Source organism: Triticum aestivum, chromosome 4D, assembly GCF_018294505.1.
Source record: "Triticum aestivum cultivar Chinese Spring chromosome 4D, IWGSC CS RefSeq v2.1, whole genome shotgun sequence".
Lineage (NCBI taxonomy): Eukaryota > Viridiplantae > Streptophyta > Magnoliopsida > Poales > Poaceae > Triticum > Triticum aestivum.
Window position 1 is genome coordinate 123,473,313 of NC_057805.1, and position 11,899 is coordinate 123,485,211.

At 43.9% G+C, this 11,899-nt stretch overlaps 1 non-coding gene across 1 annotated transcript; it reads right to left on the minus strand.

The window, feature by feature from the left end:
• Positions 1-552: 552 nt before the first annotated feature.
• TRNAM-CAU (transfer RNA methionine (anticodon CAU)) lies at positions 553-626 on the minus strand. Its single transcript has one exon. It is a non-coding gene; the product is annotated as a tRNA-Met (tRNA).
• Between the last annotated feature and the right edge of the window lie 11,273 nt (positions 627-11,899).

The following is an 11,899-nucleotide window of genomic DNA, read 5'->3' on the forward strand; positions in this document are numbered from 1 at the left end:
TCGTCATGACCCATGAACTGAGCTTCTCACTAATCGAAATGGTCCTCTCAGCATGTTTCAAGGGAAGCAAGAGATCGTTTTCTCAGGATATTAGTCACCCAATCTTCCCAATAGTATTCCTTAACTCATGAATTGATACACTTGTTCATTCTCTTTCTATTTCCACTGGTTTCTTTTGTTCACTTGCAATGCGGCATTTGAATCCATTTTACTCCACTTCTCTCTCTTTTCTTCCTGATGAGGGTGATGTACTCCGGGTACCTGATCATCATGACTGGAATTCAAGAGGATTCCTTGAGTACTCGTTACTTCGAGGTAAAATGGTGCGATGGTATTCATCCAAAATAGGAAACTGGTAGCGACTTTCATTTGATGGACTCTTCCTTCCTGTAGGAATAGGGGAGAGTGGTAACGTGAGCCACCTTTCCTTTATACAGCAGTAATAGCACATGCAAGTTCCTAGGGTCTATATAGCTAGTCAAGGATCATAAAACAATTAGCAAATCATCAGTGGACTCCAAATAGCTATTTCATTGAATCATACACGTGATTAGGCGGGGACAGGATTCGAACCTGCAGTCTTCAGGTCATGAGCCTGATGAGTTGACCAATTCCTCTACCCCGCTTTAGTCTAAACCTTTCATTAACATACAGAAAATAGAGTTCGATGCCAGGCGGATACTTGACATGTTCCCCTCGGGATACCTTCTTCTTAATTAAGCATCTGTCTCTGAGGTTGACATAACAAATCTAGCTAATGATACAGGAACCGTTGGCCAGATGAAAGGAAGCAGGCAAGTCGATTGATCAAGGAGAAAACCTTGATCTTTCCTTTACCCCTAGATTTCGGATTATCCGGAAGGAGCACGAGGAGATTTGGCACATCAACACGCATTCCTACTACTTGTTAAAACAAACTGCTATCATGGCGAAGCTCTACTAAGCTATATCAATAGGCTCCGCTCCTTTCCTGGACTGGACTGAAACTAATAGGCTGCTTCCTCGTCTGTACTTCAACTAGGAGGTTGTTGATATCACTCTAGATTCTCGAAAGGATATTGGATTGATTTCAAATCAAGGAAACTATTGAAATCGGGTAGCGGACCTATTGTTCCTTATTCTTTTGTCCTCCTCGGCTCTAGTTGAACAATGCACACACCCCGCTTTAGCTGCACATAATAAGGTGATCCGTGAGGCGGCTAGCTATTAGTTAGTGCGATGCGAAGTTCAGTAGCAGACCAGAAACAAATATCGACTTCTACTCTCCGAAGCAGACCAGAAACTAGTCTCGACTTATCCTCGGGGGGAAGAAGTCTTCATTGGGCCCACTGTCAAATAGCTCTGAGGAAAAGGCTGCACTAAACTAGAAACCACTAGGTTCGCCTTGCCCGGGAGGACTTGATCTTCTTGATTCAGCAGATCAACGCATCCCACTATCTGAAAGAAAAGAAGGAACGCAACCTTTCTCTTCTCCAGAACTGGACGGGGAGAGTAGTATCCTGCACTAACCAATTAGAAGCAAGAGCTATGGGCATACTTAACTAGAACTCCCTCTTACTTAACTTCACTAACCAGCCCTAACTTAATGGAACTTACCTTAGTACACTATTTATATTATACAGAGCAAGAGAAAGAAAACGATCTTCTTATCTTATCAATCCTAAGCAGGAAAGTCATGTTAGTGAGTGGTAAAACAATAGATCCGACTAAACTAGTCCTCGTAGATTCAAGTAGTGGATCGGTACAATGGTTGTCTTCTCCTTTTGTCCATAACAGGTCCAAAACTCAAGACTTTGCGCACCCACCATTCACTAAATTAAGGAAGAGAAGCGGGTTGTGAAGCCCCTACTTTGAAGGGGCTATTCTGCCCTGACTTTTTGTCACTCATACACGAAGTCAGTAGTGAAACGGGTTCCCCTACCGTAATCTTTCACTAGCCCCAATGGATACGCACATTCGATAGAATCATAGTTTCCCCTACTTTCAATTGCTAATCGACGATGAAGCTCTTTCCCCTTTCTTCGACCTCCTTCCTGATATCCCTTAACTAATACTTTCCCACCTCCTCTCATTGACCACTGTCTTCAGCAAAAGCAGGTTTCTAGTTTGCTTTGTTTGCGGACAAGAAGGGAGAAGTGAACTACTGACTAAACCAGAACTCATACTAGCCCATTCCTTCCCAGAACTGCACCGACTACAAGATGTATGAACCTATCGATCCACTTGTAGGGCAGAGATTGTATTTATCTTTCCAGCGTTCAAAGCTCCAAGTGCTAGAATCAATGGATGCATGCCTAGCTCCAAATACAGATGCAAAGCCTCCAGACGGTGCTGATTCGGGAAGTAGTTGCGGTCACGTTTTCTTCTGGTGGATGGTATCGATCAGCGTTTGAAGGAAGCTCTGTTTTCCTATCAGCATTAGTCAGCTTTCGAGTCCTTCAAGCGAGTGCCGCAGGGAAAGGAAGAGTATTTCATCATGGCCATTTATTAGGACTACTTGGATAAGTTAGGACAGTTTCTCTAAGGCCAGCTATTGAGTTAGTCGGTTCATAGGTTGTCGTAAAATATGGGTGTAGGAAGCCTGGACTCTGATTACCGGTTATGAAAGCGAGGACTCTTTTTCTCTCTCCCCATTAACGGAAAACTATCTTAACCTCCTTCAGCAAGTTCGTTATCTACAAGTAAGTTAGAGAATTCCTGTTGTCAAGCTAGTTATCTTATACAAGACTTTTCTAAGCGGCATCGTCCTGATTCAAGCTATTGATCAACCTTCACTTTCACTTCCCGAAGGGCGTTCGAAGCACCCAATCAAGGGTACTTCTCTCTAGCTTACAAAAACAATCACTTAGGCTGACGATGAGAAGTTTCGCCCCATGGCGAGTAAGATGTTTTCCAATCCATGGGAATGAAAGACATAGATAGCGAGCGGGCTACCCACTCTAAACCCACGCCAATCCTTACCATTGGTAACTCTAATTACAAGCCTAATTTGGAACAGAATACCGGTATTTTCTTTTGATTCAAGCACACGAGTCCGATCTCCGGTTAGTCAGATCCATGCATCGAAGATGGGAGCTAGCCAGGAACTAGATATGGTATTCTCTTCACTGCGCGCGATAGTTTAGTAAACTCTTTCCTGATCTGTTCTATTGGGCTCACTTCTGCTTATTCGCGTAGAGAGGCATATTTCATTCGATTTGGCTTTAGTTAGTACTTTTTTAGGGCAAGAGTAGGATTCAGGGAAGGAAGTGCTTGCCTTTCACCTGCTGATTGATTCTTATCTAAAACGATTATGCTTGGTCCTATGTAAATAAATGTCACATGCTATGTTTTTCTATGGCCTAGAAACGGCTTTATCCACCTGTTGTAGGGAATGCCTCAACGCATGTGTCTACCCACTCTTTTGTGTAATATGCTGGAACTCTCTCTCACCTCGAAATGCCATTTATAGATAGTTAGAATGTGCTTGCTGATATCGAAACACTCCTGGGGACGCCTGACCAACTTGAGATGCTCTTGTAGAAAGAACTCTATTTTGATCTAATCACCGGAACAACAGCTTTAGGGCAGTATCCCACAGCTGGCTAATAAATATGCCTTTGCAGTCGTTATGAGCGATATCTTGGCGTACCATTAAAGGGAGTCAGTGGGCACCGTAAGTAGTAATCGAGAACTTGATGAACATACCAACCAGTATGTGAATCCGTAAGTGGAGGTTTTTTAGGCTATATCTAGCTTTCCCTGCCTGGTGAGCCTAGTCTTTCCATGATTTCAGTTCAGAAGGACTATCTGAATGCCATATACCAATCTCAATCCTCTAGCTAATAACCTATCACACACAGTGTGATATCTCCCTTTTCTCCATCTGCAGAAACTCCCTTCCCTATGTGACTTCAGCTTTCACCGGATGCGGAATTCTCGTTTTGTCCTTGGCTTATTCTTTCTCATGTCTCTATATAGGTATTCTTGTCTCTCTGCTCTATTGAGCCTTGTTGCCATTTCTTATCTCCGGCTATGTGCCCAGCCCACCCGATCCTATTGACCAGTGCTGTCTGACCGAAAGGGAAAGATTGGGGAGAATACCTTGAGCTTGCCTTTTCCTTGGATACTCAATGGATTTCCCACGGCATTAAGGATTTCCTGTTTCCCCGATCCACCAGCTACGTTCGCACACTTCCAAATAGTAAATGCTCCCGCGGTTGGAGTTGAGACTTTCTTATTCCTCTTGTTACGACGGATCAAGCATATGATTCTTTTCTTGATTGAAATCATTCACTTTTCCTTGAAATCGTCACAAAGTAATTGGAAGAAGAAGTGCTTGAGAAGCTCATGGATATATTCTATGGTGGCTTCTCCAATAGTTCGAGCCATAGCTTCATTTCATTGTTTCTATAATTTTCTTCACTTTATCATTGCCCTCAAGTACAAGTAATTTCTGACAAACTTTCTTTCCCATGGTTCGGGTGGGCACGGATATGGATGGCAGGACAGGAGTGAAGATCCCTCAGCTAAGGGCTAGACCGGACGTTTCACTGTCTGATGACGAGTGGCACACAAATCAACCTGAGAAGGATTCTGCTATGTCAAAAGTGTTTATATAAACGAATTGTTTAACGCCAAGATGCCAATAGCAATGATGGATAAAGCAACTCCCACGAGTAGGGCTCGAAAGCCGGGGACTCTCCTGGCAAAGAATCTGAACGATCTGAGTTCTTTTCTGAGAAAGAAGAAGATGCAAGGCATGGATCCAAGCCTGAAGGCGACGTGGAGTGTTATTATTATCGTTACTCCAGAGAATGGGAGGCACTCTCTTCTTGCAAAATGCAGTTATGAAATCTGTAATCTAGATGATTCTGGTTGAAGGGGACGATGCAGCCTAGCGGTTACGAACTTTTTGTTCGATTCAAAGGATTTCCACTTGAGTAAAGCTATGGTGGGAAATAAACTACCAATTAGGCAATGCGCGTCTCTATTTCTTGAATTCTCTGGTCTAGGCAACCCGAAAGCGTTGTTTAACAAAGACAAGTCTGAATTTGAAACGCAATCCGGCAGAGAAAATAAACTTAAGTAACCACCAGTTGAAACTGAGCGAGGATGCCTCTCCTAATGGAAGTTACGGGCTCAAACAATACCTAATGGTAGGCAACTTTGCTACCCGAGCATCTCTTTCTTATTAAGAACGACATAAATGTTGATTTTCTACTCTCGGGAGTAGGTAAGGGGGACTATGCCCAAGAAAATAGGGACTACGGTAGGCATGAAATGAAACTTCTTATCTTAGGTACGGAATTCCTCCACATTAAGACACCAACCTGCCCTTGACAAGTCAATAATCAATCACTAGATTTAGGATCACAAGCCGATGCGATGCTTCACGTCGAAATGGGTTAGTCTGCATCTGAGAGACCCCGCCTAGCTCTAAAATGGTTTCAACCTTTCCTCGACCCCATGGAATGAACTAACTCATATGCAGTGAGCATATTATCATAGACATCCCTCACGATAGCGAACTTGAAGAAGAAGCTGTTTCGACATCTACTTTATCCCAAGTGCAATAATGCTCCAAGTACGGGTTTTCGAATTCATTCCTCGCTGACCGCGCGTCATCTTCAGTTCACGATTGAGGCTCAGATGGAGACTGATGAGATACAGGCTCTGGCTAAGGTTGACATCCAGGCTCTGGACAAGCGATAAGAGATACTTTCTGAAGGATCCAGCTAAGAAAATGAAATGGGTTAGTGGGAACAAGCAGCTAAAGCGCAAAGGTAAGGATGAGCTCGAAAAGTGCAAACTTGAATGATAGCTAGTGGTGGATTGAGACTTTTGAGCTTCTCCATCGATCACTTTTGCGGAAGCTGAGTCCTTTCTTTTTAAGCAAGTTCAAATCCAGCAAAAAACGAGTATCAATCTGTCCCAAGTGCGGACAGGAGAAGCCAGGTCGGATTACGACATTGAATTGAATTGAGTGGCCCCTTCCCTTCGCATCACAGCATCAACCCTGATCACCTCACTTTACGTCAATATTGGTGAGCATGCCACAAGATGTACGATTTGATTGGTTACTCAAGTGTCTAAGTGTAAGTTTCAAGTATTCTTCTTATGATAGACTGAAGGCTTATCGGCGCGCGAAGGTTCTCTGGATTGGTTGTGGTGAGCGCTGGGCGAAGGATTGTCAGTGTAAAGCTACTGTTCAACTCCATGTTGTTCAGGAAATGGTGGAATTATCGCGGAGTACTGCTGCAGGCTATTCTATGTTACAGGACCATGATGACTCTGCTTCGGATCTAAGGGTCCTCTCCGCTGAAGCTAATCAGAAATCTCCTGCACTCCGTTCCATTCAGTTAGCTTGCTCAGTAGTCCATAATTTTGATGTTACCCTCTTTTCTTGGTCGACACGGGCAGCACTCATTCCTTTTTGAATGCATCATTGGCATCTCATATTGAAGCTAAAATTGTCATCTCCTGAATCTGTGCGTGCAGGCAGCATCAATTTATCACCTAATGGTATCTTTGTTCTACCGGCACATACATTTTGATTTCCTTGGTCAACGGAAGTCACCTTTTCTTTTTCCTTGTTTTCGTCATGCGTCGATTCAACATTCGTTGGACTTTGTAGCTTCAAGGACGTAGTCATCCTCTCAAGATTCTAGTCATGATATTGCTTAAAAAGAAGCCCGACTTACCTATATTATCAAAGGACCCAGTCGAGCCCTAACTAGAAAAGTGCATGGGTGACCAAATTTAGGACAAAGTAGGCGCGAAAGATCCACATGCAACGAAACATCCCTCACGAGTTCCAAACCTGACCTTCTTTAAGCTGCTTCGACTACGGGAACCACAAGGAAAACGGAACACGAGCGGGAATGTGGGACTGGGTCCTTCCATATAGTTGGCTTGATGGCCCTTGTGGACAGAGTCTGTTCTCATTAGAGAATTGACCATAGAACTTTGTGATCAAGACCCGTGGTTAGTCCAGTAGAAACTTGATCTCCGAAAAGGAGGTCTGCTTATTTAATTATCTGAAAAAGCAAAAGGTAGGTAGGCTGTTTTAGAGAAGAGTACGTGGGTTTTCACATAGCCGGATATGAAAAGAGACCCTAATGAGCAGCTTTTTTTATTCGTAAACCCTTCTTTCTGTGCTTATGGAATCAGCCAGTGGCAGGTCTTGGCGATTGAATTCATCCCGTTTTACTTTGTTGAGTGCGATCTGGTATTGACTTGCCCTTATTTTCCATCGATCGGGTAGTTAGTTAGGTCCCGCGGACAAGAAGTCCTATATACTGAAATAAGAGGGACTCCTTCCAGGCATCGCCGTTAAGGTGCTCTTTTGATAGATTTCTATACATTCCCCTCCCGTTCCTCTGTATCCGGGCCTACGCGAACAGCTGCTTGCTTATCGAAGAAGTCTGCTCACATGATTGGAATATGGCTCCCGTATGCATGCTATTCTGGGACTGAGGAATGCCTTTCTATGGTGGACCCTGAGGTCGGACTCTTGCTGCTTGATTCAAAACCGGATTCAATAGCAGCAACATATTGATGATGGTGCCTGAACTACCTATTCTATTACCTTTTGGGAAGCCCCAAAGCCACATCAAGCCCTATGATATGGGTCAAGGTACTCTCGAGACCGTCTGGATTGAAGACTATCAAGCACCGTAGGTGGTACCAGCATTCCCTGTCGATCGGGCATTCCAATCTCTGGGTAGCTGCCCGCCCTACTTCATTCCTATCTCCTTCGGCGTCAGCCCCATGTACCCCCTTAAACTAACCACTTGAATTGATCAGGATTTGTTAGGTTGAGTGCATTTTCTTCCAAATCCAGTCAATTTCAAGAAAAGTATCGAAAATTCCCGGGGTTAGGCACCTTTTTTCAGTGAAATCTTGTTTTTTCCCGCATTAATTAGTTATGGGAGAATCCTTGCATCCTCAATGCTCTTGCCTTCGCGGTCCTATTAAAAGAGACACAAGAGGTTTTAGCACCGGCATCTTTGGATCAAAAGATCATTCCATCCTAGAACCAACACGACGACTTCTCCTTGCCTGATTTGAAATGGTGATGAATATGAAATTAGGAATATATATGGACAGATGAATTATGCGTCATGGAATCCGGATCATTAAAGAGGTAGTGTAGACAGTTGTCTAAGTGTGATCTTCTTATATCCCCACGAACTGTTCAGCTTGATAGACCCAAGGGGAAATAGAATCTCGAAAGGACCTTTCTTGTCCGTAGCCCCGTTGGAATCGAGGGCTTGATATCTCATTGGCATGACTAATTGATGAGGCCGACTGCCTAAGTAGTACTCACGAGGTCCTTGATTTCTTGTTAGTCTGTATCTTTCTCTTTAATAGTATGGTATCCAGGTTCACCTATTTTTTCCGTTGTTGCTCTTCAGAAAACGCGTATAGTAAGTAGTCTTCGTCGATGGGACAAACGCTCCAGTGTATGCGTTACGAGGCAACTAGCATTTTGTCATGGAAGTTCGTGAAAGAATGTTCTTGTTTTTCGTTGGAAAAACCAACGCCGACGTCAAGATCAGTCTCCTTTCCTTTCTCTTTTCGGGAGCAGAGCTGAAAAAGATGGGAAATTCCAATGATTCTTCATTCATTATCATGTCGATTCCTCACAATCGCTCTTTGTGATGCTGCGGAACCATGGCAATTAGGATCTCAAGACGCAGCAACACCTATGATGCAAGGAATCATTGACTTACATCACGATATCTTTTTCTTCCTCATTCTTATTTTGGTTTTCGTATCACGGATGTTGGTTCGCGCTTTATGGCATTTCAACGAGCAAACTAATCCAATCCCACAAAGGATTGTTCATGGAACTACTATCGAAATTATTCGGACCATATTTCCAAGTGTCATTCTTTTGTTCATTGCTATACCATCGTTTGCTCTGTTATACTCAATGGACGGGGTATTAGTAGATCCAGCCATTACTATCAAAGCTATTGGACATCAATGGTATCGAAGTGCGCCTCTTAACGAGGGTGATTTAAGTGCAACGAAATGTACCGGTGGTTCGCGAAGCATCTGGCTTACCGGTCATCTCCCATTCCCGTCGTTGAGAGACTAAAAGAACTATAGCATGCCAGAAACGGGGAGTTGAGGTGGTTAGACCTATACCCCGAAATGCTCCCAGCATAGGAGCCTATGGTTCCATTCTTGTTATTGCTGGAGGTACACATACCTCTTCTCGGTGTGGTGGAGCGATATACGAAAAATAGATGCTAAGCCTGCAATGTCCGATAACGGGGCTTCAGTAGTGAATCTATCGGCACCACAGCAGTGGCATACAACTTTGGACCTAAGGGCTGGTCCCGTTACCTTTCGGAATGGGGGATCCCCGTTGGCAACAACCACGGTAGTAGTTGCGGAACTACTGGGCCAAGAGAGGACAACCTGTTGTTCCTGCTCCTCCTTCTTCGCTTCGGGGACGGAGGTCCTACGGTAGGTAAGAGCACGCACAAGCACTTGACCGAAGTGGACCAGCGCTTCTACTCCTCCACCGAGGAGCCGTTCTTGCGAGAAGCAAGGGATGTCGTGAACGGTGGGAGGTCAAAGAAAGAGAATTGACCTCTGAATACAGTGATCCTATGATCTAGATAGACTCTGTCCTTTTTTTAGATAAGGGTGACTCAAGAAATTGGGGGTGGGAGCTGCTGACATAATGCAGGCTGGAACGTGGGAATTCGAGGTCTCATGAACGAGTTTTTTTTCGTGGACAAACATACTTTCCGGTCTTTTTTATGGATCCTTTTAGATCTACGGGCCGGCCGTTCACATGAGCATAGGGAATCTATACTCGAGCCTTCGACTTGGCCCCTGGCAGGATAGGTGAGGAATCACTCTTGAGATCTGATCTATTGGGGCCTACAACTTCGCCAAAGCCGACTAGCATCCCTTTCCGTGGTGAACTGGCCGTCCCATACTGTAGCGACCAGACCTCAAATGGCCTGTGCTGCTGTGCACCAGTGTCATCCCTGGATCAGTAATGCTGACACGCACAGTACAAATGGAGGATTTATAACAGAGTAGCAATCACACACTTATTACATCGAATATCTCCAAAGAGATTAAGAATGATAAACATGGCTTAAGGCCATCTAATAACGATAACAGCGGAAGACTTGGAAGATAAGTGAGTCCATCAACTCCAGCGGCATCACTGAGTATAAGACCATGACCTAAAGCACCTTACTCGTTGTCTGAAAAGTCTGCAACATGAAACGTTGCAGCCCGAAAACGGGTCAGCACATAGAATATGCTGGCAATGTAACACATAGAGAGCAATGAACAATAATGCTATACTACATGCATATATGGCTGGTGGAAAGCTCTATGGTTACAATTTTTGCGAAAAGCCAATTTTATCCTACTTCAAAGGAATAAATTTTATTTAACTATCATGGTGGTTGAAACATTGAGAAGGTACCTCCAACTCAATCCCAATTAAGTATCATCATTAACCCAACAAAATTAATTATAAGTATCACGGTGATGAGATTCAAATGATAATCCAGGTACTAGATACTCAAGTTGTCCATAACCGGGGACACGGCTAATCATGATTAGTTTGTACACTCTGCAGAGGTTTGCGCACTTTTCCCCACAAGACTTGATCGCCTCCGCTTGATTCTCGCACTGCATGATGTTTGAGAAACGGATGACCGAGACACAGTCTTTCAGAAACAATCACTCTTTACTCTGGATGGACCGGTACACCTACTTTCCCCTACATCTGCTAGTCCACCTCTTCAAGAGATCCTGTAACCTACTCAGCTATGCTAGAGCCCATAATAGCTTGCGGCTGCACACGGAAGTTTCTAGCATGAATAATCTTATGATCCCTTTGAGCCTGGGTGGCGGACCTTATACAAACAGGCAACACTGGGTTCTCCAGGTGCCTCAATCCACCCAGATGTGAGTTTTAGTTGCCACCTTACGTTGAACCATTATTAACAATCTCACATCTGTCATGAATATCTCTCAAACCCAATCCACGTCTACGAGCATAGCATGGCAATAATAAAAGCAACGTAGAAGTAACTCCCAAGGGTTTGATAAAGTAAAACAGGTAATAGGTACTACCTCAACTACTTCCCAGTACCCACAGTTTAAATAGATCCTAATCATGCAATATTTTTGAGGGTAGAATCTAATGCACAGAAACTGGGTATGAACGGGATATGATCAAAGTGTTACTTGCCTTGCTGATGATCCGCAAAACCTAGCGATTCGAAGTAACAAGCGGCACACTCCGGGTACTCTATCGCAAACAAACAAGCATACAATCAGTACTCATCTAATGCACAGGTAAAACTCAAATGAAAGATCCAACCAGAAAGTTCAACTTAAGAACTCCAGTTTGCAAAAAGAATCAACTCGAAAGAAGCAACGAAAGTCAAACGACAAAAGAAAGAAACTTCGTTTGCTAATCTGGATCTAGGTCAAATTTTACTGTAGAAAAAACTTGTTTGAGTAGGTTAAACGGAAAGAGAATTTCGAGACGAAACTCTAGGCGCTTGAATCGCCTGATTCCGATAAACGAGCGAGAAGTTAAACAGAATCGAAGATTCGATCAGAAATCGAATATGAGAAAATAACGAGAAAATCCGACGAAAAAGAAAAACGGACGAACGGTTAAATAACAGACGTTCGTTAACAGAGAAAAACCGACGAACGCGTTCGTTAAAACGAACGGTTCGGTGAACGCTCGTAAAATAATAAAACCGAAAAAAAACCGATCTAGGGGTTTTTTTTAAAACAAAGGTTTTTTTACAGAAAACCGGCAACGACGGGAATCGGGACAGCGGCGGTACCTCGACGGCGGGCTCCGGCGGGTGCGGGGCTCGGGGGTGCGGGGGCGGCGGCTCCCGGCGGCGGC